General features: G+C 32.8%; 1 long non-coding RNA gene across 1 annotated transcript in view; it reads left to right on the forward strand.

Moving 5' to 3' along the window:
* LOC116478865 (uncharacterized) overlaps nt 1-26927 on the forward strand; it is a 148948-nt gene that overhangs the window by 63361 nt on the left and 58660 nt on the right. Inside the window, exon 4 of the long non-coding RNA XR_004250870.2 lies at nt 17500-17608. This is a non-coding gene — a long non-coding RNA (uncharacterized LOC116478865). The remainder of the gene's footprint in view (nt 1-17499; nt 17609-26927) is intronic.

Here is a 26927-nt window from a genome sequence, read left to right on the forward strand (position 1 = left end):
TTGTAGGAAACACTGATTCTCTAGGTCTTGATTGGAGCCCAGGTATCTGCAAATTAAATAAGCACTTGAAGTGATAGTATCTGAGTGTCTGTAGGCAAATGTTAGGAGAACTGAATCAGATGTTCTTTGAAAGATTTTCATGGTTCTAAAATGTTCTGATTTAAAATCCACAAAGAAAAAAAGCATTGAAAATGAATCAGCAAACTAGATGTAACTAGAGCTTCTTGCAATTCCATTAGTAAACTTTTTAGAATGAATTATACTTTAAGTATGTCTTCATTTTTTTCTTTTACATTGGCATGAAAGCAGTGAACCCTGAAATGTTTCAGTCCTTGAGTTCCCAAAGTTATGTAAAAGCTTGATAATCTTAATTAACCCACATTATCTCTTATCATATAATAATAGTGCTTTCTAGAAGTTGACTATCAGATGGTAAATTCAGTTCATTAGGTTTATATCAGCTGGTCATTACTTCAAGTTTTTAAGCTATAGAAATCTGAACTACCACCAAAAAGAACAACTATCATTTTTTGCTCACATAAAGAAGTAAAAATCTTCAAAATATTCTCAAGTGTTCTATAAATATTGCTCTCTCATGTTCCAGGAAACTACCTAAAGTATATTCTAATTGATAAACTAAAATCACTTGGAGTTTGCTAATTTTGAAGATGACAAAAGTCCAGGAGTTTTCACACAGCTCCTTAGTGGTTTCGTTGTGGCCTGACTAGTGGCTGGACTGTGCCACAACAACTTATTTTAAAGATTGTTGTGATAATATTGGTAAATAAATGATTGGAAAATGTAGATACCTATCTGCATGTGAAATAATAGTCTCCCACCACTTTCTCTTTTTCACTTTACACATTCCAATCTTATCCCTGTTTTACTACTTATCACCACTTTGTAAAATAAGTTTATATTAGATTTTACCTGAAGATAGTAAAGATAGTAAGGACGCTAAGGGTTTTCTTAGGATACTTAGATAATATAGTACCTCTGTCATCTCTCTAATTATAATAAAATTGTTGACTAATAATCTGGAAGTATGGCCTCAGTACACTCACCTGAGCAATGAGAGACTGGGTGGGCCTGATAGTCTTTATTATAGAAACACACTGTTTAGAATAAACAGTTATATAATCAGACTGTTGTGTTAATTTATTGGTTTCATCACTTAATTGCTTTGTATACTGGGCAAGTTATTTCAATCATCTTTGATTCAATTTCTTCATCAGCATAAAAACCATGGTCACTATTGTACATACTTCATGAACTTCTGCAGATATTAAATTACTTAGTATACATAATTATACCAGTTATGTCATTTTTTAAATTGTTGCTAATACTGTTAATACATTCAAATATTAAAGGAAAGCATAGTTTGTAGTTCTGTAAGTTTCAATACTTCACTATATAATTTGAGTACAATGCATTATTCGTAAGCTGAATATAGGGTTTTGGATATCTTCTGAAGGCTAGGTTACAATTAAATTGCTAATTATAGAGGGTTGCTAAAGGTATTTGTACCATGCGAAGTATTCTATTATCAGTTCTATCCTGGTTATTCAATGTCAGCCACAATGCCTCTAAAAAATTTGAAGTCAGCCTTTATTTTAAAAATGCCTTAAACATTTCACTGAAATAATTTAATGTATTGGTTTAATGGAATTCTCATGATACAGTAGAATTAATGGGCTGCTAAGAATATTGAAAGAATTAAGAAGCAGTGAATTTAAAGCGCCCTCTTCAACTTTTCTTAGATGTTATAAATGTAACCATTAATATACAGTTTCCTACTAAAGTACAGCATACTCGAAAGATCTTTTCTCTTTTTTTATGATTTAGAAATGGTAGTTACAATATGTTGAAAGTACAAGCCTTGGCTTTTTATATATGAAAGCACTATCAAATCATAATGAAGGCAATTTTTCCTATAGTCTTAATTTAGCTATTTAATATAAAATCAAAAAAATGGCATACATAACTATCTAGAAGTGTCAATAAATAATTAGAGTGGACATTCAGTCTTTCCAGTATATAATTATTAAGTATAGATTAGGTTGCTTTGGGAGAATATAACACCTTCAAACTTTATTTCATGATAATAATCACCACTTATTAAATATATACTGTATGTGACACTACATACTAAACCCCTTTCATTTAATCTTACTTAATATCTCAATAACCAGTGCTGAATTGTCTTACAAAGTTGGTATCAGCACCACCCCCTCTGAATTCTCCCTGAGTCAAGGAAAAATAGGAACTGAGTTCTAGTGAATTCATTTCCACTTATGGTTTTGACATAGAGAGAAATGAGAAATTCTGTCTGATATATAAAATGTAGGAGACAAAGAGAGACCATTATGCTCCAGAGACAGTTGCCCCTGGACAGCAGCTACAAGGTTCAAAGTAACTCAGATGAGCTGTTTGAGAACCTGCATCATTGCTGCAAGCTGAGAGTATCTGGATGAGCTTCGCAGAGATCTTGAATTTGCTTCAGCTATGAACTGAGTTCTTCACAGCCATATACTTCTGTTGTGCTGACATTGGTTTCAGATCTTCCATTTGTTTTTTAAGCACAACATTTAAACCCTCTCTATTGATAACAAATAAGGTGGTGTCTGTTTTCCTGACTGAACCTTGATTGACTCAGTCCTGATAAAGTAGGTATCATTATTCCCTTTTAAAAATCAGGAACATTACGTTCAAAGAAGTTAGGTAATATATTTGAAAATCACATGGCTAGTACATGGATCCACTGAGATGTGTTCCAAATTCAAAGATGATTTTGCTCAATGAAGAACGTATCAGTCACTAAGTTCTGAGGCTGGTTCTGAAAGTGGTATGTCTTATACTAAATTAATCTATGTTGTATCTACACAAAGAGAAAGAAAAGGGTATGTATCATCACAAAATGTAGGATATCGATCAGGGTGGTGGGAAAAGTTATAAGAAAATTATAGGGAAAGACACAAACCTTCTTGGAAGGCTGGGAGGTTTTCTTTTTTTTTTTTTTGAGACAGAGTCTCGCTCTGTCGCCCAGGCTGGAGTGCAGTGGTGCAATCTCGGCTCACTGCAAGCTCTGCCTCCCGGGTTCAGGCCATTCTCCTGCCTCAGCCTCCTGAGTAGCTGGGACTACAGGCACCCGCCACCATGCCCCGCTCATTTTTTGTACTTTTAGTAGAAACGGGGTTTCACCGTCTTAGCCAGGATGGTTTCGATCTCCTGACCAAAGCTTTGGGAAAGAATAAAAGCTGAAGGCAGCTAATTCTTTTACCGTGAGGCTGAGGCTAAGAAGTAGGTAACAAGGGAGTGTAAAGGAGTTTATCTAGATAAGTTTGTTTACTTATGTTGTCCGGAAACAGACCTTTGATCATCCCCCTGCAAGACTGCTCCCTGAAAGGGTGGATGACAATGTTAATTATCCACAGGTTGTGTTGGTTCCAAGCCTTTGTCATTAAATCTGCAGTGAATAAATACAAGCGGCTCTGGCTTATGGAGACCGCTAACTTTCTTCGGCCCCTAGTGCCGGCAGTCCCCTAGCCCGCTCTTTCACTAGATACCTGTGTCTGAATACTGCTTTCATCTGTCGCTCCGCCAGGGTCTGTGGGATGGACCTGGCAACTAAATACAGTAATATAAATTTAATTAAATGTACATTTATTTTCTATCTAAAGTAGGGGCAGCTTAATAATGAGAGAACTTCATCATGCAAGTTTATAAGGTTTTTTTTTTTTTTTGTCCAAGTTTCCATAGGTGTACACAACCTTAAATGTCTGATGTGCCTTTAGAGTCTGTTGGTATTAATACATGAAGACCATTTCCTCATGCAGCAAGCCACCCTGGGACCTGAGACAACTGAAAACTTTACACAGAAGATAAAGACCAATGCCTTAGTTTATTGAGGAAGGTAACACAGAAGGAATAAGAACATTAAAAGTCAAAAAGAAAAATAATTTAATGAAAGTGGGCAAGTGAAACTAAACCGACTACTCTCTGTTGACATGTTTTGAGACAACTTACTCTTCTAAGGCTGAAGTCAATTGTCTTGTCTCCTTGGAAACATGTCTGAATAAAGCCCTCTTCTCTCTCAGGCTACATTCAAGAACCCTTGCTCTAGCTCCATTATCACCATATGTATGTATTTATCAGAAAGATTTCAAACTTTCTTGCCCTTTAAAATGGTGGACAGAGGCAGTATCTTTAGTTTTGGAATGTCGAGAATCTTTAACAAGGTATGGAAAATTGTAGATGCTTAGTAAGCAGTCATAATAATAATAACATGGGTAATTTGTGTATCTCTTTGGTGAAATACATACTCAACTATTTTACCCATTTTTAAATTTTTTTCTTCTCTATTGAATGGTGAAAATTTGTGTATATTCTGGATACAACATTTTTACCAGATATACTATTTGAAAATATTTTCTCCTAGCTTTTCACTCATATTTTCATTTTCATAATGATGTCATTCGAAATGCAGAAGTTTCAAATTTTGGTATAGTCCAGTTTATCAATTTTTTCCTATAAGAATTATTATTTTGGTATTACATATAAGAATTATTTGCCTTATCCAAGGTCAAAAAATTTATTTATCTCTTTTTTCCGGATGATTTTGTTTGTTTGTTTTAATGGTTATAGCTCTTATATTTAGGTCTTTGATCCACTTTTAATAAATTTTCTATATAATGTTAGGTAGAGGTACAAGGTTCCCTTTTTTCTAATTAAAAAATATTTCAATGGGGATATATAATTTTTCCAGCAGCATTTGTGAAATGACTATTCTTTTCCTATTGAATTGTCTTTGCACTTTCATCAAAAGTCAGTTGACCATAAGTATAAAGTTGATTTCTGGACTTTTAATTCTGTTCATAATCTATACTCTTCTCTTAGTGTCAGTGCCAAATGGCGTTGATTACTATGGATTTATTATTCTTACTTCTTCTTCTCATTTTATATATCATGAGTATCATTTCAGGTCAATGTTCATGCTTTTGAATAATTTAAGGAATCTTCCTCATACTTCGTAATAATAAACATAATTAATGAATAATGCTTTTCAACTGGTCCCTTATGGATTCATAAAGATTGCCTCCTATCTTGTATTATAAAAGCTTTGTTTGGCTAGTCACATGTAGTCTATAAATTATTTGGAATGAATTTTTGTAGTATAAATTAGAGGTACAATAATTTTCATATCAGTACTTAAATGCCTCTGCATAATTACTTGAAAAGACTATATAGGTTACTCACTGTTCTGTAGTGTAATCTATGCCATAAATCTATTTTTTTGACCTTCTTAAAGATTTTCATTAAATTTTTATACTTTTATTTTTTCTACTCAAGTACACCTTTTGTCAAATTTATTAATATGTACTTGATATTTTTCATATACTGTAAATTATATTTTTTTCTTTGTAGTGTGTTTCCGAATGTTGTACTAGAAACCAGGAGGTTTGCTCAACTTTCCAATTAATTCTGAAAAATTAATGTTTAGAGTCTATTGAATTTTTAAACACACACACAAAATCCTATTGTCTATAAACATTTAGAGATTTTCTATTTGCAATATTTATACTTTTAATTTATTTTAGTTCTTTACAGCATTTTCCAATTTTGAATAGAAGTAGTAATTTTGAGTCTTTCTTTTGTCCCTGTTTGTACAGAGAAAATATTTTAATGTTTCATTTTCAGTATGATGTTTCTAAAATTTTTTATTTTGTTTTGTTATGTTTTTGCTTCTCTGTTTATTGTTAAAAAAATCTGTGTTTAATTAAGTAAGCTCCACTCTATTTGTATGGTAGCACAAATTTTATAAGACAATTTTTTCTAAAACTACTGAGATACTCGAATGATTTTTCTTCTTTAGCTTGTTAATGGGATGCAACATGTTGATTGGCTTTTTTAGGATTGACTTTGGTAATGTTGAATTCTCTTTCTGTATTGGTTCATTATGCTTACTAGTATTTTATTCAGAATTTTGTATCTAGTATCTTTTAGTTTATTTGTAATTTTCTTTGCCTGTACTGATGTTCTCAGTTTTAATATCAAAGTTATAATTAACATTTAAATTGATTTAAGGAGTGTTTCCTCATTCCAGTCTCTGGAATAATTTATTTAAGATTTGAAATATGGTTTCTTCAAATATTTGGTAAGTTTTCTCAATGAAAACATTAAGTCACAAAATTTTCACAATGGTAAAACATAAAATTACTAATTTCTTGTCTGCATTAAATATATAATTACATAAGTTTTCTATATTGCTTGTTTTATATGTGTTGTTAAAAGCTTTGTCAATTTTATTTAGTTTTTCATTTTAGCTGAAATAAATTCGTTTGCAATATCTTATTGTCTTATTTTCTGCTGGGCCTAAAGTGAATCAATAAAATTTTCTTATTCATTCCTGATATCACTGATAAGATTTCTCTTTTTCTTTTTCTCTGTCTCATTAGTCTTGCCAGAGTTTTACCAATTTTACTGGTCTTTTCAAAAAGTTAATATTTTACTTTGTTGATCCTCTCTTTTGTATTTTTATTTTGCTTTTTATTTATTTGTACTTTATTCTTTATTATTTGTACATTTTTACTTACTTTGGATCCTTTTATTTTTATTTTCTTTTTATTGAACTTTGCCAAACTTCTTGGGGTGGATATTTGACTCATTAATCTTCAATGTTTCTTCTTTTGTAATATATTCACTTAACAAAGTTCTTCAACAAATTGTTTTTGTGTATCTTACAAACAATGTATGGATTGTTTTCATTGTCATTTACTTCAAATATTTATTTTTTTGCGGCTTCTTTGACATGTGTATTATTTAGAATTATATTCTTTAGATTTTAATTATTTGGAGATTTCTTAGTTTTATTTTTTATTCATTTTTAATTCAATTGTACTGCAATTAGAGAGTATATTCCGTATGATTTCAGTGCTTAACCATATGTTGAGGTTTGGTTTATAGACCTGCAATTAGTCACTTTTTATCAGTGGCCCATATGTGCTTGAAGAAAACATATCCTGCAATTTTTGGTTTTACTCAAATCTTCCTTGCCCTTTCTTAATTTTTGCAACTTTTTCTTCTATAAATGGAACGCACAGTTACGTAAGTTTCAATTCTCCTTCAGTGATTGTTAATATGGCTACTTTTTTGTAGTTTCTCTTTATCTTTGTTTCGTATGATTTGAAGCCATATATTTGAATGCATATATATTTTGATTTGATGTATTTTCTTGGTACTTTATAAATCAAACTTTTTATTCTTGTGAAAAAGCCTCTTTTTATCTCTTAAAATGCTTTTTAATCTTTCTTTCTGAAAGGAAAACAAAATCTTAAATTGATCTCCATGTACAAAACTAAGTCACACCATCATCTCTTTAGGTAACTTTTCTCCTCTACTTTATATGCTATTTTATTGACAATGACAGCATTCCACATTCATTATTTTTCTTTATATCCATATATGTGTGTTTTTTGTTGTTTTTTTTGTTTTTGTTTTTTTTTGAGACAGGGTCTCACTCTGTCACCCAGGCTGGAGTGCAGTGGTGCAATCATAGATCACTGTAACCTTGAATTCTTGGCCACAAATAATCTTCTGCCTTGGCCTCCAAAAGCACTAGAATTGCAGGCATGAGCCACCATGTCTGGCCACAGTCCTTTTTGTTGTTGTTGTTCCTTCTCACTTATGGCACTGAGTGGTAAGCTTTCTATATTCTCTAACAAAACTATTACAACACAGCAAGCATACATGGCAAAAGGACCACAGAATCTCATGATTTTACTCATTCCTATGATTAGAACTTCTATAAGCTAATGGGAAGCTAAGAAGTAATTTGTAATAGTAAGTAATTTGTCTCTTGTGGATTAACAGTCTAAATTATATTTTGTACTATGATCTCCTGGTGATAGTTTTAAAAAATCCATATGTTCACCAAGGAATATGTTATTTGGAATGTATTCTGTCTTTCTCCTAGCTCATCAGAAATAAAGGGCATTGTCTAAAATTCCTGTGATGGCTCTTGTCATTAATGAAAGTTGTCTATGTGTATCCCTAATGATGTTTGTGTTGATTAAATTATCTAGCCTGATTTTTTAACCTAATGAGAAAAGCTACTTTTTAAAATGCCACTAGACTTCATATTTTAAAAGTGTCCCAGCCAGTAAAAGTTTCCCTAACTGGAAAATAAATATGTATCATTTTTATTGGAAAAAGTTAAGTTAAAAAATATGAAATGCGGAGACACTGCTCAAATATTGTCAAGGCTTCACGGGACAGAAACGATCTCTAGCTTCACCCACAATTTAATTATTCTATGCCCAATTGACTTTTTATTTTTCTTCTCCCCAACTCTATCAACATTTTTTAAGATACGAAATGAACAGAGTTAGTGGGACTAATACTGAATTTCTGTGACTTGGCATTTAGCAATCATGACTGTGTTTGCCTCACTGATTTTAAGTAATATAAATGTATATAAATCAGAATGTACACCTGACATGAATCTAAAGATTTGTTAGGAAACCTGCAGAGAGGTTCTTATTGAATCTAAGAATTCATGGCAAATGGAAAACACACATTCTGAAAGTAGAAAATAGCCTATGCAGGTTGAATTAATCTTGTCACTAACTTATTAGACCAGTTTCCTTAAAGTAATCTGAAATATGAAATAGCAAATCTTGGGGATTTTTAAACAATTTTTTGTTATAGTAATGAGTCACGTTTGTTGAAAAATACATGGAAAAAAATCACTATAAAAAATCAGAGGCAGGTACTGCTGTTCACTTTTTGATATTTTTTATTTTAATCTTAGTTTTATTACTGTGTATATATGCATAATTTTAACCATCACCAAAACTTTAAATCTTTTATAACAACATCTCATTTATTACGTTTATCATTTATATATATATATAAATGTATATATCTATATATATATTTTTTTTTTATTTTTTTGAGATGGAGTCTCACTCTGTCACCCAGGCTAGAGTGCAGTGGCACGATCTCGGCTCACTGCAAGCTCCGACTCCCAGGTTCATGCCATTCTCCTGCCTCAGCCTCCCGAGTAGCTGGGACTACAGGCTCCTGCCACCACGCCTGGCTAATTTTTTATATTTTTAGTAGAGATGGGATTTCGCCGTGTTAGCCAGGATGGTCTCAATCTCCTGACCTCATGATCGCCCACCTCGGCCTCCCAAAGTGCTGGGATTACAGGCGTGAGCCACCGCTCCCGGCCTAACATATTTTTAAAGCCTGTAGAATGTTTGTATTACTTTTGTCATAGTACATAACACTTAAATGGATTTCTTGTTTGTGTATGTGTGTATATTCATTCACAACCCTGTTGGTTTTTCTGAATATTTCCTTTGGATTTTATTCTTTTCTCATTCAACTAAATAAGAACTTGCACCATCTTTTTTCTAGTGTAAAAATTACAATATCTGAAGTGAAATTACTGGAATAAATCTTGTGACTATTCTTAAGGATTATCTTTTAGTTGGTATGGTTTCCAAAAAAGATTGTACTAAGTTTTACTCCCAGTGGAAATATTTAAAGGCAATACTTCCATTTCTTTTTTACAGAATAGAATCCAATTATTCTTTTTCATCCCATTGTTGTATACAGACTTTATTTCATTTACTTGTAGATCAAAGGTTTTTTGATTTCCTATCTTTTGGACACTGTTTTGGATACTACAGAGATCATGAGTAGCTAAGTTTCTGAAATTTACAATGAATGGAAAAAAGTAGGCATAAATGAAACCATCAGAAAAATAAATGTAACAGCTACAGTTAACAGTTGTAAAACTGTGGTCAGTGCTATGGAGGAGGGTACAAGGTGATACGAGAGATCATAATAGAGAAGTTAAATCTGTGGTTCATGTAAAACTGCCATGGACACATTCTCAGTGAACTTAGAGCTAAAAGAGGAGTAATAGCCATTAGACACAAAAAAGCAGAGAAAAAATGTTCTGGGAAGAATAATGTGTATAAGGGATCTGGGGTAGGAGACAGCATTGTTCTTTGGTGATATGAGGCTGGAGAGATAGGTGAATATAAAATACAAGCCTAAAAGCTAGATAGTATTTAAATCCTTTCCTTGGATCTTAATGAGAAGCACTAAAGAGATTTAAATAGAGAATGAAAGCATGTAATTTGGCTTTTAAACAAAGCTATGTTTTTTAATGCAGAAAATAAATTGGAATGAAGCCCATGTGAATGCATGGAGACAAGGTGAAAAGGTAGATGAGAAAAAAGTTGGAAATATTTGCAGGTACATTTGACAGGACCAGGAGATGTCTTGGGCATTCATGATGATGGAAGAGTGGTCAATAATGACTCTATTTTCTAGCTTTTATCATGAGATAGATGGAGACCCGTACAAGAATAAGTTTTATGAGTGACTGGGTCATGTAATATATTTTGGATTTGTTAAATGTGAGCTACTTTTAAGAAACTGTGGGGGGAAACTTTGTTTTGTTTACATCCATGAATCATTTGAAGCACAAAAAATAATTCTCAGCTGAAGATACAAATATGAGGACCCTGGGTGTATAATTGAAGGTACAGGTAGAAATGAGATTATTTAGGGAGGGCTTAAAAGTGGATAGAGAGTAAATTCACAGACTACAGGTACAAAATAATCACCAATGACAATATATTATGCAGCTTAAGGCCAATTGTATGTATTTTCCTGACAATGTCTTTTAGAACCTGTGACTAGTTTTCTACTGAAGATGTGGTGATCTTCTTATCAATTTTTAAGAGTACTTAAATGTTTTAACAATTATATTTAACTCAAATTAGTTTCCAACTTGTTTTCCTTTAATTATAATTTCAAGTGTATATTTTATGTGCACGAATATTAAAAATTTATGAAGTCATATATCTATTGCCTTTCTCTTACTACTTTATCAATGCTTACAAAAACTTTCCTCATTAATGCTTATATAAATCTTCTTTTTTATTGCAAATTTTTCCATTCTTCTGGTTTGTAAAATGCCTAAAGTAAAATGCATATCTGAATTAATTAATCGTTAAATGTCTTTTCAATTTTCTCAACTCAATATATTGGACAATTCACCTCTTACTCCCAGAGTTTTATCTCTACATATTATTCCTATGAAGCTTTTACACATACTGACACTAAATGGTCTGTTCTATGTCATTGATTCTATTTGCCTAGTTGTCTATTTACCTTGTAGTTTTGAGGTAATAAATTGTCCTTTAAACTGTGTGGTGTGTGTGTGTGTATTTAAATTTTCTCAATGCTATTTTTATTAAAGGTAGATTAAATGTGACAAATAACTACCCAAATGGAAACAGTTGAGGTAACTTGATGAATTGACTATAGTTACAGTCTTTTAACATACCTATTAATTATTTATAGAAAGCAAAATTAAAATAAGCAAGAAAGAGAAGATTAAATAAAGAGAGTAATGTACTGGAAAATATTTACCAGATATTTAAAATTATCATAAATAATTTAAGTATTCTAAAAACCAAGCAGAGGGAGCTTTCATTTATCTGAAATTTTTGGAGAATATTTATGAACTGAATTTATAAATAGATTTGCTAACTGGTACTTTGTAACTTCTAAAAAGCAGAATAGTTTATTTTCCAAAATAAGTGAGTTCTTTAAATGACTCATGACCAACTTAGACTTATATTGAAGAAAAGTCTAGAAAGAAATACTTTCCAATTTTTTAAAAATTGACTTTGGTGTCATGAACTTAATATTTATTAATTAATATTCAGAATATTCTAACATTTTAAAGATGACAATACAATTTACCTTATATACAGCAGTTTGGTAAGGAAAACAACAAATAATCAATTTAAGTGAAATAACCCATTTTGAATATGTAGTTTAATTAATTTATCAGAGACGTTAATTGACTTTCTCTTTTTTTGGACAGTTGTGGTGCTTGGATAGGCTCAGTTTTTCTTCTTTACTTTTATCTACTTTAGCATGAATTAATTTTTATATTTTATAGATATGTAAAATTTTACATACTTTATTAATTTTAATAAAGTAAAACATAATTCATGCTAAGAAAATTAAGTTTATAGAACAACTGACAATGAACAGTTTAGCATAGCCTTCAATCTCACTCAAACTATATTCTCTCTTTATTTCATTTTAAAATCCAGTTATTTCAAACTGGAACTGTGTTGTAGAAGAGAGCTTTAATTTTACTTTTTATCGTTTCTTGATATTTCTAACTATTCTATCTTCAAGATATCCAAAGAGAGAGGAATTTCCACAGTGTATAATTATTTATTTTCATGTTTAAAATCTTAGAAATCACTCCCCAATATTATATATAAAAGAAATACTATTAGAAAGGAATATTTTTAAAACTTGTTTCTGAAGAGTGAAGTTTTACTTCACTCTTTAACGATGGTCAAGAATGTCTTCCCTAAAACTTGTAATGTGGCTGCCGCTACTTATAGAAGCCCGGTGATAATTGCCCTACAGGCCTTTTATGTAAGATGAATCAAAACTTGCGAATTTATAATTGATGAATTAAACACTCATCTTAAAGGAACTGGTCCAGAATATAACAGAAAATCAGTCAATCTCTTTATGCAGTTTCCTTGATTTTAGCAATTTTCAAACATAGATATGATTAGGTTGGTGCAAAAGTAGTTGCGATTTTTGCCACTGAAAGTAATGGTCAAAATCGCAGTCACTTTTGCACCAACCCAATAGAAGTTTTAATTGGCGTGCAATCACTTGTAGAGCGCCTTGAATAATATAAGCATCCATACTCATGCCTGAATCTCTTAAATTGGAACCTGTGAAAATGAGTCCCAGGTGTCTACAATTTCTTTAAAACGCTGTGGAAAGATGATCTTAATGCAGGGCAGTGATTAACACAAGAAAATGAGTAGTAGAATACAACTAAGAATTCATTACTTACTACTATTTTACAACTCTAATGGAAAATGACCTACGATTTTATTAGAAAGGTTTAGAAGAAACTAAGCAGAGGGATTGTGAAGAAATTGGCATGATAGAAAGAGTTCTGGACTGAAGGTTAGAGGACATGGGGCATTTTTTTCCTTTGAATGTCTGAGTCTCACTTTGACTCTGTACCCCAGTCAATAAACACAAGAATGTACCGGGTAATAGTAACAGACATGTGCTTGCTTTCTAACAACTACATTTTCCTTTCATTTTCCCATTATTTCTATACCTCTTTTTAATAATCCATATGGCCCTGGATTAGTTGACCCCATTACCAGCCCAAAGAACTCGGACTTTCAAAGTCAATCAGTATATCCCATCTCTCCTGGCTACGGGTATGAGTACAATGCTCAAACCAAACGAATTTGAGTAAGTATTAAAATTTTGCTTATTTGAAAAGAACATGTAGGCACCATTCATACCGGATAGGCCCCCACACCAGTACTAAAAACCAAAATATTAACTCTGACTTTTGATTGGAATTATTCAACACTTAAAGTCTAATACTTTGAGGCTGTAAATAATTCTCCCTACATCATATATGCCTCTGATTTTATTCAAAACTCTCTTTTGTTTTGTCTGGGATGTCAGGCCAACCCTACGTATGCCCGAGGATATCCCTAAACTAATGATGGCCTGGCATTGGGGTAGCAAAAGACAGTCTCAAGCTCTGACCAATTCACTGGGGCAATTTGTACTCCTGAGTTGCCATTGGATCAGGCTGAGGCTAGTCTTCAACTGAGACCACACTTTTGCTTATGTCTTTTCTTTGGCCTGTCCTATTATCTCACTTCCCGCTTCCAGAAAACTCTTCCTCCATAAATCATGTGAGTAAGAATGTACCTCTCAGCTTCTAGGTAACCCTTGTTCCCTGCCTTTTCCCCTGGTGCTACAGTCTCTGCCTCAGGAACACACCAACTTCCCCAATCTCTTGAGAATGGGAACCATCCCTTGCACTTAACATTTTCTCTTTAAAGGCCTGGAGTTCAGATGCTTGCAACTTTTTTTTTTTTTTTTTTTGAGACAGAATCTTGCTCTGTCAGCCAGGTTGGAGTGCAGTAGCATGATCTCAGCTCACTGCAACCTCCGTCTCCTGGGCTCAAGTGAATCTCCTGCCTCAGCCTCCCAAGTAGCTTGTATTACAGGGATGTGCCACCACACCCGGCTAATTTTTGTATTTTTAGTAGAGATGGGGTTTCAACATGTTAGCCAGTTTGGTCTCGATCTCTTGACCTCAGGTAATCTGCCCGTCTTGGCCTCCCAAAGTGCTGGGATTACAGGCGTGAGCCACCGTGTCTGGCCTGATGCAACTTACTCTCCACTACCATGCTTTTCTTTGTGTCTCTAAAAAGCTTTGTTTCTGGATTCTGTCATTAGTTGACATTTGTTTTGCATCATGATTTTGGAAGATGGGGGAATCGGCTAAGATAGGCTTACTTAAATGGAACAGATTTTTTGAAACATTTCAAATACCAGCATGTTCTCATGAAAAATTTCTGTGTCTGTAATCTAAAAATGATTGCAGATATAGAGATAAAGCTATAGAACTTTACATATGCATAAATTGCTAGGTCTGTATCTATATAAATTTATCAATTTTCCAACTATATATTGTATGTGAGGGGTGGTGTTTTCCTTCTACTTGTCTTTCTAAGGACTATATATTAGGATCATGCCAAATGCATGCCTGTCTCCTGGATGACACCTTTGTTTAAATTACAATGCCTCTTCTTATAGTTAGAAAGTACCGAGAACAATTACCCTTCTGGGTGTCTTCCTTTTTTATTTTCTCATTTTGTTTGTGTTCTTTTCTCTACAAAACATAAGGGTACAGATCTATCACATGACATCATACTGTGTAGCTGCAGCTGCTCTTTCTTCTGCTATTACTTTATTTGAATCTAGGATCTAAGACATCTCTAGGAAGTAAATTTAAGATCAATATAAGCAATAGCTAGCCAGTACAGTTTTTCCAAATTGAAACAATTTGTATGAGGAAATAGGAAAATAAGCCAACATTCGAGTGAAATACAATAAAAGAGGTTAAGTCATTGACCGCAGTGGAATAGATAACCCTAATATTTCTTCCTACTCTGAGATTTTTTTATTTCCTAAAATAATAGAGAGTAAAATAGTGAAGATTCCAAGTGTTAAAGCATTGCTCTTTTCAAGTTAAATAAAGTCTAAACATTTTCATCTTTTATGTCCCTGACAGAGGAGAGGATTTGTTGACGTTTAAGTTTGACCCAAATTTCTTACATCTTTTTTTATTTCTCTTGTGTTATTTTTTTTTTTTTTTAGATCACATCAATTTCAAGAGGAACCAAGAATGTTTCTGATTACTTTTTACTCAAGAAATGATGTTTTGAAAGAGATAGTCAGGGTCTTGAAAGATCTATAAGCCTTTTTACTAATCTTGTTGGAGTGATTTTTAAGACCAAAATTTACATTTCATCAGTCTTCCTTGAAATAAAATTATTATTGTTGCTAAAGTAACATTTTAATGTCTGTAAAAAATCTACATTCCATATGGTTATATCATCCTTTTTTGCTTAAGCCATAGTTATTTCAACAATTATTTTTCTTTTTTTACAATTAGCAAAAGAGAGACAAACAGATTAAGTAACTTTGCAAAAAGCCACAGTAAGGGGATAATAAACTAAAAAATCAAATTGACCACTTCCAGTTACCCATCATGTTACTTTCTAGGATTAAAATGTGAAAACTAAAATTCATGTAAGTTTTAAATTAGGCAAAAGACACATATGGTGTATTTCTATGTATAGACAGGTAACATTTAATTATTTTGTGGTGTGAAATTTCTGAAGTTTAATTTCCACTTTTCACTTATATTGGCCCAGTATTTTTTTCTATAAAGGAATATATAGAATACCTAAGAAAAATGTACCCTCAAGATGTATCAAACCAAAGAACTTTGAAAAGAAAAATCCTATAGGCATAGCATTACTTATAGCCAAAGTATTACAGTAATAGAAGTAACATGAGATATTTTTCATTATTTTATAGCTTAAAATGTTATTTTACTTGTTCCATAAAACCACCTGTGATATAGGTATTATTTTTCTTCTCACCTTTTATAGATTTGAAATAAAAAAAAAACTTAGACTAGTTAAGAGACTGGCATGAAATCACATAAAATCACTCTCAAATTCAAGTTTTCTCATTTATCCATACATTCACCCATCATCAGGCTTAATATACTGCAAGACTGTAATATGTATCTCACTAAGAAAGACGGCCAAAGATCTTAGTGTGACTTAGGTAAGAACAATAATTAGTAGGCAAAATTTGTAATACTAGTATTTTCACAATAGAATGAAGAGGGTATTACATGCATGGTCAGTATCAGAGGGCTCTAGATCAATAAAGAGGTATTGTATGAAGGGTCTCTTTGAATAAGAACTAATAAAATAGTGTGATTAAAAATGAAAAAATTAATAGATCTTTTTAATAGCAGCAGCTACTAACTGGGGAAAATTAAAAATTTGATAATAACAAAATAATTTTTAAAATACCTGTAAGTTAATCTTTGAAGACATGTCCAAAAACCATTTAAAGAAAAATATGAAAGATTAATGATAAATGTAAGATGTTAATAAATGGTAAGACATGCCTTCTTTTTGGTGGCAATGTCTCAATATAAAAAATATGCCAAGTCTCCCTAAATGTATTACTTAAATTTAAACAATCAAAATCTCAACCGGATTTTTTTAAGAATTTGACAAATTAAATTTTATCATATATGTAAAATATTTACATATATCTGAACATTGGGGGGAAATGAAATAATGGTCACAGGGTCTTATAAGACAACTAAACATACTATAAGCAGTGCAAAAATATAAAAGAAATGTATAAATGAAATAGAACTCTTCCTTATATTTTCACAAAGTTCACCTTTAATTGATTAAAGAACTAAGTATACAAAAATAGAAACTTATACATAGGAGAAAGTAGTAACATTGCAGTGCTGGAAGTTTCTGTAACATAATAATACAGTCAACCCTCCGCATCCACGGGTTCTGCATTCACACATTTAACCAACAATGGATTGTAAATTTTTTTTAAAAAATGGATGGTCGCATCTGTACTGAACATGTACAGACTTTTTTTGGTCATTATTCCCTAAATAATACAATATAACAACAATTTACACTGCATTTACCTTGTCTTGGATATTATATGTAATCTAGAAATGATTTAAAGAATAAGAAAGAAGGAGGAGTACAAGACCAGCCTGAGCAACATAGCAAGATCCTAACTATTTAAAAAAATTAAAATTAAATAAAAAATAAATTAGCTGGGTGTGGTAGCATGCACCTGCAGTCCTAGCTACTCAATAGGCTGAGGTGCTGGGATCGTCTAAGCTCAGGTGTTGGAGGCTGCTTGAGCCATTATTGTGCCACTGCACTCCAATCTAGGTGACAGAGCAAGAACCTTTCCCTAAAGGAAAAATGGGAAAAAAATATTATTACCTTTTAACTGTGGCTAACTCGTATGTTCATTTAGTTTAGCAAAAGCTGGAAATGCCTTGACATTTGCAGTACACTGAAACAGTGGCTGGCTTGAAAAATCCCAAAACGATTTTCTGCAGGAGAGCCCTTTTGACTAATATGAGGTAAGTTGCCACAAATTAATAATGTGTAAAATCGTCACCTTCTACTCTAAAATTTCTGGGATTATTTTTTGTCAGTTTGTTTATTTCAAGGAAGATAAAGATATTTACAATGAGCTAGAATACTATGAGTTTCTATTCTGAATCATTTAATATATGAAAAAAATGTTGAGCAGGTTAATTTTAAAAAATCATTTTATACTTAGGTATTTAGCATCTGTTTTATTTCTTAGGGTGTCTTATAAGACTGACAAAATATCTTCTGGTCTATTCAACATATAAGCATTCTGTAGAGTCTAATAATACAAGTTCCTGATTCAACTCCAACCATGTATGTGGTAGCTGCACATTCCATTCACACTGATTAGAGTCCAAAACTAAGTATAATCCCTAATAATTGCTTACCAATTCAATTTGCTTTCTGACTCAGTGTTCTAGTGAGACTCTTATTAAAAGTTCAGCAGCTTGTCTCCAACTCATTTTGTTAAATATGAAGAAAAAAGCAGCTTTGAATTACTTAGCAATGACAAGGCACATTATCACAAAGTGAAACATGTTAATATCTATTCTTACTTAAAATGAGTTGCAGAATTTCTTCAACTTTTGTCAGAGCTTTAATTAGCATTTTAATAAGGGTATCTTATAAGACAGTAACATGTAAAGAAGACAATGGCTAGCAAGAATTTCCATTATTAAAGAACACTTTTAGTCATTTGAAAGGGAAAAAAAGGCTTAAAATAGTTTGTTAAATACTAATTTTATACATTTGAAATCAGTGGTAACAGCTTTTCAGTCACAGTAGACCCAGATGTCATTGATGATGTGGATTCTTATTAACAAGCTAACTAAATTTGAATGAGAGATGAATAGGGTTTTATTTATGTGCCAATTTAATTCCTGCAGAATCTTAATTCTATTTTCATCATAAAATCAACCAACCACTCCAGCTAGCACTGGCTAGGCAGAGTTTAATGGTTAAAGTTTACATCTTGCCTTGTCCACTTATTAGTTATTAATATATCGTCAGTATCAACTTACTATCATTACTGAACATTAGTTTTTTATATGTAAAATAGGATAATTAAATACATTATAGTACTTGTCTTATGGGGTACAGTGAACACTAAACAATCTATATAATATACTTTGCACAGGACTGATTATGTAGTCAGTGATGATAAAAATAGAAGTTACTAGCATTGCTATCCTGTAAGTGGGCCCCTTTTTCAAAATTTTTCTTCAGGCTTTTAATGAAATAGAAACAGTTTCCTTGAATGTTCCCCTACTCCCCACACACGTAAACACTAGTCATCATTTTATATCCAGCTCAGATGTTTACAGTGTCTCTAATGAATACTCTTCTGATCACTTCCGTAAATTTTTATTATCAATATCATATTCTTTGCACTTGAAAAAGCCTTTCCTATTTATTAAAATGATTTTTCTATTACCCCTATATTACATATATACTTCAAATTTTCATTTCTTCTTTTGAGTCTTGGTTCTTATTGAGAATCTGATGAAAGCAATAAAACTTCTCCTTAAAAGGTCATCTATTTTTCTCTCTATATATACGTACACATATGTACATATGCATATGAGATATATGTATATGTACATATTTGCACACACACAGACACACAGGATTCTTGACACCCAATTTCATAGGAGTTCATAACCTACATCAAATCATCACATCTCTAGTTCAGCAAGGAGTTATTTAGGGGTTTATGAGCCCACCTTTAAATATATTGGTGGAATATTTGGATTTCTAAAAACCTCAAGATGGCATAAACTCAATTCTGCATGAGAAGACCCTGATTTCCTTTAGCTCCATGTTACAAGATAATGTAGATTTGATACAAAATACTTGGTAATTCAATGTGAAGTCAATTTGAGACAGGAAAAGTGAGGTTAATATAAGCTTGAAAAGACATGGGCTAAAGTCTTAAAAGGGCGCTCATGGAATATATCAGAAGATGAAGACAGAGCAAATGCAGATCTCATTGAGAAAAAAATGTAAGGTAAGTGAAAAAAGATATATCAATACGTTGCTTGTGTGGGAGGTACAAAGAAAAAGAAGTCTACAACAGATGTGCTGAAGCTCAGAAAATGACACTACAAAGTGTGGCATTTTGACATGCTAAGTACTTTGAACTAAAGAAGCAGCCTCAGAACCAAGATCTTTCTGAACTTGTCTTACCACTCCGTCTCTCTACCCTGTTTCTCCCCTAAAACTCTCAGAGAGCCGTTCTCTGAACTTTCCCTTATCTGACTAAGGGAAGTTCCTCCAGAAGGAATGCAATTGTTATGAACCCCTTCCCTGGAATCTAGATTAACCAGAGAAGATTATCTCATGTAGCAAGAGAGGAGACTGAAGGTCTTCCTGTCCAGGATACCATATTTAGAGAAGCTTTACATTCATTTTACTGAGAGTTCATCAGACCATGTCTGTGCAAAAACCTGGACAATTCCAGTGTACACTAGGAAAAGTTTATTCAGCTTCTTTCAGCTTTACAAGAACTTTCTCAGCAAAGAAGCAGACAGGCTTCTTGGAAATCAGTGTGGGAAAGACAGTGAAGAGCCAAAGAGAGTGATGGAGAAAAGTGGTCCTATGTCTAATGCACTCGTGTGGAAAATTAACTGTTCACCCATCTAGGTCATTAGGACAACTTGAGAAGACTCAGGTAGGCTTAGTGATTAGGTTGCTCAAGTACAAATTCAGAAACCTCAATTTTGTTACTAACTTTCTGCCTTTTGACCTTTTGAAAAAGTAATTTCAGATCTCATTTTCTCTGGCTCTTAAATAGAATCATACTTGTCCATAAGGCAATTTTAAGATACTCAGATGAATGATGTTACACATGTTTAAATGCAATTCTCTACTGATTTACTGGAAGACATATATTTCTTTATTTGAAAAGCGTTATATATTTTATTAGCCCTTACCATGTAAAAAAAAGTCTGAAATAAGCTACTAATAGAATCCCCAGTTTGCCAATATGTAAACTGAATAATAGCAGTGCAAATAAAAGGATCAGAAATCAGAGTTTCAGAAATCAAATACAGTGAGTTAGTCCAAAAAAAAGATAGCAAATAATGACTTTGACACATTCCAACAATCTTCTTCTCCATCCTTCTCCATGCCCTGGGAAACCGACTTTTATAGACTGCAAAAGTATGCTCTCTTACACTTTGGTTTCTTATTGAGGTCAAGTAATAAAAATCACTGCCAAAAAACTGGAAGGCAGAAGGACAGTGAGATGGTGCATTTATTCCACTCTGATGGGCAATATATTCATCTATATTGATGGTTGTCTCTTATAACATTTTTAATAACCACATTCTTTGACCCTTGCAATCTAGAGTGGTGTAAGCTGTTTTCTGTTGCTAGTCTTAATATACCTTGCAATCCCTTTTTGGTTTTATGTAACCCTACCCATAGCTTTGTAAATATTCTCTTTGTTGACCTCTTCCAAATTACCATATTTGAACGTACTTAACTTGCTGGGATCTGGACCTACACTGAAATGGCACTGGGAAATTGAATTATATAGCTGATGTATAGGATTGGCTTCCTTACTTGTTTGAAGAGTGTGCAGAAAACTGACCTGGCAGGGAGAAACAGGACATAGGTAATCTGTGGCATGTCATGACTTCATATTTCTCAAATTATTACCAGTGGTTGCAGGATATAAGCTTCAGGAAGAGACAAAACATTGGGAGATCAAGACACGGTAACATTTAGTTGCCAAGATTATAATTCTAATTGTAAGGAGTACAGCATGAAACATCTGCCTTGAATTACCTGAGAACACGTACTCAGGAAAAAGATAAATGTGAAGGCTTTCAATAACAAACAGAAAAAAATGGGCGGGAAAAAAGAAACCATGAAACCACTATGACAACTTTTAAGAAGCAGTCCATATCTTTTAATGTCCTTGAGACTACTGAAGTTAATAGTAGCAGACACTAGATAGCTGCGCTTCAACATCAGAAAAAAAGTGGGCAGAATGGCCACTATGAGCCACAGAGACTGAATACTAATTAGAGTGCTTTGACATACAGTCATCTTTAATGATGGCTAATTAATCATGGGATACTAAGTATTGGAATAGATTGATGCCTTACTAAGGTACTATACAGGATGTGGTATGTGTCTTAAAATATAGGCTCTATAGAGTTGTATTTCTCACAAAGCCCACCAGGACAGCTGTGCAAACCAATAGATGGTGTTTAGAGTGACTGCCTTACGATTATACCTAATAAATGACTTAAATAATTTGTGACCTTGGGCTCGGTGAATTAGAAGATCGTAAAACTCAGGACAGGAAGATTTTCACAAAGAAATGCAAACGCTATTTTTATTTTCTCATTTCTCTAAACCAGTAGCTAGAGAAAGAGATATTGGCTAAGGATATTTATTTCAATTTCCAAGAGGAATTTGGGCCTTGATAGTTAATGAGGGCAAGGAAGACTACACCTGGAAACCAAGAGATTCATTGAGGCACTTCTTAGTATTTCCTTAGCCAAGAGTTTTGGTCAAAAAAAAAAAAAAATGTCAACTCAGTAAAAACAAGTCATTAAGAATTTGTATCATGTAGGAATGGATCTGTGGTTCACGTCACTGTTTAAAGAACCCTGTCTAGCTAAGGTCCTTATAGAACGAAAGAGGTCAGTGGAACACATATAAAATATCCTGAGAGTCATTATCAATTTTTGCCTTACAACTAGCAGAGAAGCAGGTTTTATAACAACAACGACTTATGTAAATTTATCATTTTATTTACGCTTCTATAACACTTTATATAAAATGCACAGATGATAGTCACCATGATACATTTCAGGTAAGAATATGATGAATGAAACTAATAATTATGTAGTAGTTAACAAGTGCCAATCTGTGGAAGTGTGTGTGTGTGTGTGTGTTGTGTGTGTGTGTGCTACATCTTTGTGGAAACTTTTTTGAGAGGATCTGGTAAAATATCAGTAGTACATGTGAAGGGCAGAAGGAATGGTTTTCTATATATTTTCCTATCCGCCCTTCCAAATCCATTTTTCACCTTGATTATGCCTTTCCAAGCTAATCTTTATGTATTGCATCAGCATTTCCTTTGATGCCTGCCTTCTGGTTAGATTTGTTAAATGGAAGGCAACTGTAGGAGATTAGACTTAAAAACAGAGTAAGATCAGAATATTTATTATCCCTGTTTACTTTCTGTGGGGCTACAGTTGTGTTCTTCAACCAAAGGCCACAACTCCTGTTGGTCAGCACAATGACAGTTCTTCTGAATTCTGGTAACCTTGCATAGGTGGGTAGTAGCAGTTCTTTACTTTTGATAGCCCTAAGATTTTTCATTGTTGATTTCCAGTAACCTTTCACACAACTTTTGTGGGTTTCCAGTAATCCTTCACCTTTCTGTGAATAGCTCTTCATTGAAATCTACTACGTTGAGCGATGACACTGACATAACACTGTTGAAAAAGTAAAAATTCACAATCTATTGAAATAATGAGAAAAATAAGTTTTTATCTGCCTAGATTTGGTTTCCTTAGATTATCACCTGCATTTTACCTTTCTAAATCTTTAATTTACTTTTAAATTAAAAATTATGAAATAGTATGTACAGAAGAGTGTGAAACGATATAAAATTATAAAGCAAAAAATGCAAGTTCCATTTAATCACCTACACTCTCACTAATGACACCCCACTTCACCCCGATACTTCTTGTACACAGAAAAAGCTATTGTTATTTTAGCCTTTCAGATTTTTTCTCTATGCATAGTTTCTGTTGCTGGGTAACAATTTACCAAAAACTTAGTGGCTTGAAACACCGCCTTTCTCTAGGTCAGCAGTCTAGTTCTGAGTTTCCATTCATGGTTTCAAGATAAATAATGAAGCCAAGGTGTCAGCCAGGCTGTATTCTCCCCTGGAGGCTTAAATAGGGATGAATCTGACTGCAGGATTCCTCTGGTTGTTGGCAGGCAGAATTTATCACCTTATAGGTATGGAATTCATGGAGTCTTGCTTCTTCAAAGCCAATAATGAAGAGAGAAAGAGAAAGAGGGAGTTGGAGAGAAACAGAGAGGGAGGAAAGGGAGGGGAGAGAGAGAGAGAGAATGTCCATGGCTCTGAATCACTGAACTCTAGAACTTCTTCAAAAGATTTCACTTGACTATGTCAGGCTCATAAAGGAAAATCTAGTTTTGATTATCTTAAAGTCACAGTTGGACAGTTCTTTAAGTTTCTTTAGGTTGCATAAAATTGTTTGTTACTCGAGTAATTCATGGATTTACTGAATAATTTAAATTTTAGGAAATTTTAGAAAATTTTCTTTAATGAGACCAACATGTTTTTAAACTGTCCTTAAAAGGTCAATATCATTAAAATGGTCATACTGCCCAAACAATTTACAAATTCAATGCTACTCCTATCAAAACACCAATGCCATTTTTTACAGAATTAGAGAAAACCATTTTAAAACTTATATAGAACGACAAAAGAACTTGAATAGACAAAACAATCCTAAGCCAGAACAAAGCCCAAGGCATTACACTACCCAACTTCAAACTATACTGTAAGGCTACAGTAACCCAAACAGCCTGGCACTGGTACAAAAAAAGGCAGGCCAATGAAACAGAACAGAAAATCCAGAAATAAAGCCACACAGCTACAATGATCCAATCTTTGACAAAGTCAGCAAAAATAAACAGTGAAGGAAAGGACTTATTTAGTAAATGGTGCTGGCCATTTGCAGAAGAATAAAGCTGGACCCCTACCTTTCACCATGTATAAAAATTAACTTAAGGTATACTAAAGATACAAATGTAAGACCTCAAACTATAAAAATCCTGGACGAAAACCTAGGAAATATCCTTCTTGACATCAGCTTTGGCAAAGAATTTATGGCTAAGTCCCCGAAAGTAATGGAAACAAAACAGAAATTGACAAGTGGGACCTAGTTAAACTAAAGAGCTTCTGCAAAGCAAAAGAAACTATCAATTGAATAAAAAGACAACCTACAGAATGGGAAAAAATTCACAAAATATGCATCTAACAAAAATCTAATATGCAGAATGCAAGGAACTTAAATCAACCAGCAAAACACAAATAATCCAGTTTAAAAATAGGCAAAGGACATGATCGGACACTTCTCAAAAGAAGACATACAAACTGCAAACATATAAACTAAATGCTCATCATCACTGTATCATCAGAGAAATGCAAATCAAAACCACATTGAGATACTGTCTTATACTAGTCAGAATGGTGATTTGTTTAAAAGTCAAAAACTAACAGATGCTGGCAAGGCTGAGGAAAAAAGGAAATATTTATACACTGTTGGTGGGAAAGCAAGTTAGTTCAGCCACTGTGGAAAGCAGTTTGGAGATATCTCAGAGAACTACCATTCAACTCAGCAATCCCATTACTCTGTATATACCAGAAGGAAAATGAATAGTTCTACAAAAAAGACACATGTGCTCATATGTTCATTGCAGTGCTATTCACAATAGCAAAGACGTGGAATCAACCTAGGTGCCCATCAATGGTAAAAGAAAAAGAAAATGTGGTACATATACAACATAGAATAGTATGCAGCCATAAAAAAATCATGTCCTTTACAATAAAATGGATGCAGCTGGAGGCCATTATCCTAAGCAAATATACATAAGAACAGAAAACCAAATGTTGTCACTTATAAGTGGGAACTAAATATTTGGTACATGTACACATAAAGATGTGAATAATAGAAACTGAGGACTATGAGAAGTGGAAAGGAGGAAAGTGGACTGGAGTGAAAAACTACCTATTGGGTACTATGCTCATCATCTGGGTGACAGGATTATCCATTTCTAAACCTCAGCATCATGCAACATACCAATGTAACAAACCGTTTGAATTTAAAATAAAAGATGAAAAAAATTACATAAAATGTCTTAATATTTTTACTGAAGATAAACATGATTAATGTTATCTGTCTATCATCTGTCAGTTGTTTTAATAAGTGTACATAGTGTCTTTTCACTTTTTAAAATATAAATGATATCATAAAACACACACCAAAAATTTATACTTCTATGCAAAGTATGGATATATATACTCACTTTTAATAGCTATACAGTATCATATTATATAGATGGGCTATAATTTTTATATCCACTCTCCTAATGTGTGCAAGTATTGAGTTCTAATACTTTCTTTTCTAGCCAATGCTAATGTGTGTTTTTTTTATACTTATTTCCTTCGGATAAATTTTTTAATATTATTCACACGCTTAATACCATTGAGTTATTACCTAAATTGCCAAATTCCTATTTAGAAAGATTATGCCAGTTTGAACCCATAAACAATATTCAGTAAGTTCATTATTCACAATTCTCTAATTTTTTGCCAATCTAATGATAAAAATCATCTCATTTGTTTATATCTTTTTAATGCTGTTTGAATATTTTACTTAAATTAGGAGATTTGCTTATCTTCTTTATTTAGCATCTCTTATTATCCTAATTAACTTTTGTATAGGAAAAATAAATATTTATTGACTTAGAAGGAAAGCATGTAAATATTAATAACCAAAATTTTGGTCATAATTTTGCAAATATGTTTTCCTGTTTGGGTATATCATTTTACTGTTTTAAAACAATTTCTGTTTTTTAATTATTATGTGTGGCTTTTATTGTATGGATGATTTTGGTCAGTTAATTTGCATGTAGTTAAGAGTTTTTTTTACATTTTTTCCTTTCATTTTATAGTTAAAAATTCTCTGCAAAAATTATGTAGTCATATATATTTTCCTAGTTGGTAATTATGAGTTTTTTCTTTTTCTTGTGTTAAAATAATGCTTAGAAACATACTTTAAAAACACAAAATAGCTCATTATTTTGTTCTTCCACACTAGAAATATATGAATATATACATACATACACACATACATTCATGTTTCTGTGTGTGTATATATTCAGCTTTCACTCATAATGACAAACCCTAATTTGTTTCTAAATTTTTATGTCATATAGAAATTTGTCTTAGCTCATGAACAGACACTTCTCAAAAGAAGACATTTATGCAGCCAAAAAACACATGAAGAAATGCTCATCATCACTGGCCATCAGAGAAATGCAAATCAAAACCACAGTGAGATACCATCTTACACCAGTTAGAATGGCCATCATTAAAAAATCAGGAAACAACAGGTGCTGGAGAGGATGTGGAGAAATAGGAACACTTTTACACTGTTGGTGGGACTGTAAACTAGTTCAACCATCGTGGAAGTCAGTGTGGCGATTCCTCAGGGATCTAGAACTAGAAATACCATTTGA

Source organism: Hylobates moloch, unplaced genomic scaffold, assembly GCF_009828535.3.
Source record: "Hylobates moloch isolate HMO894 unplaced genomic scaffold, HMol_V3 SCAFFOLD_3, whole genome shotgun sequence".
Taxonomy (NCBI): domain Eukaryota; kingdom Metazoa; phylum Chordata; class Mammalia; order Primates; family Hylobatidae; genus Hylobates; species Hylobates moloch.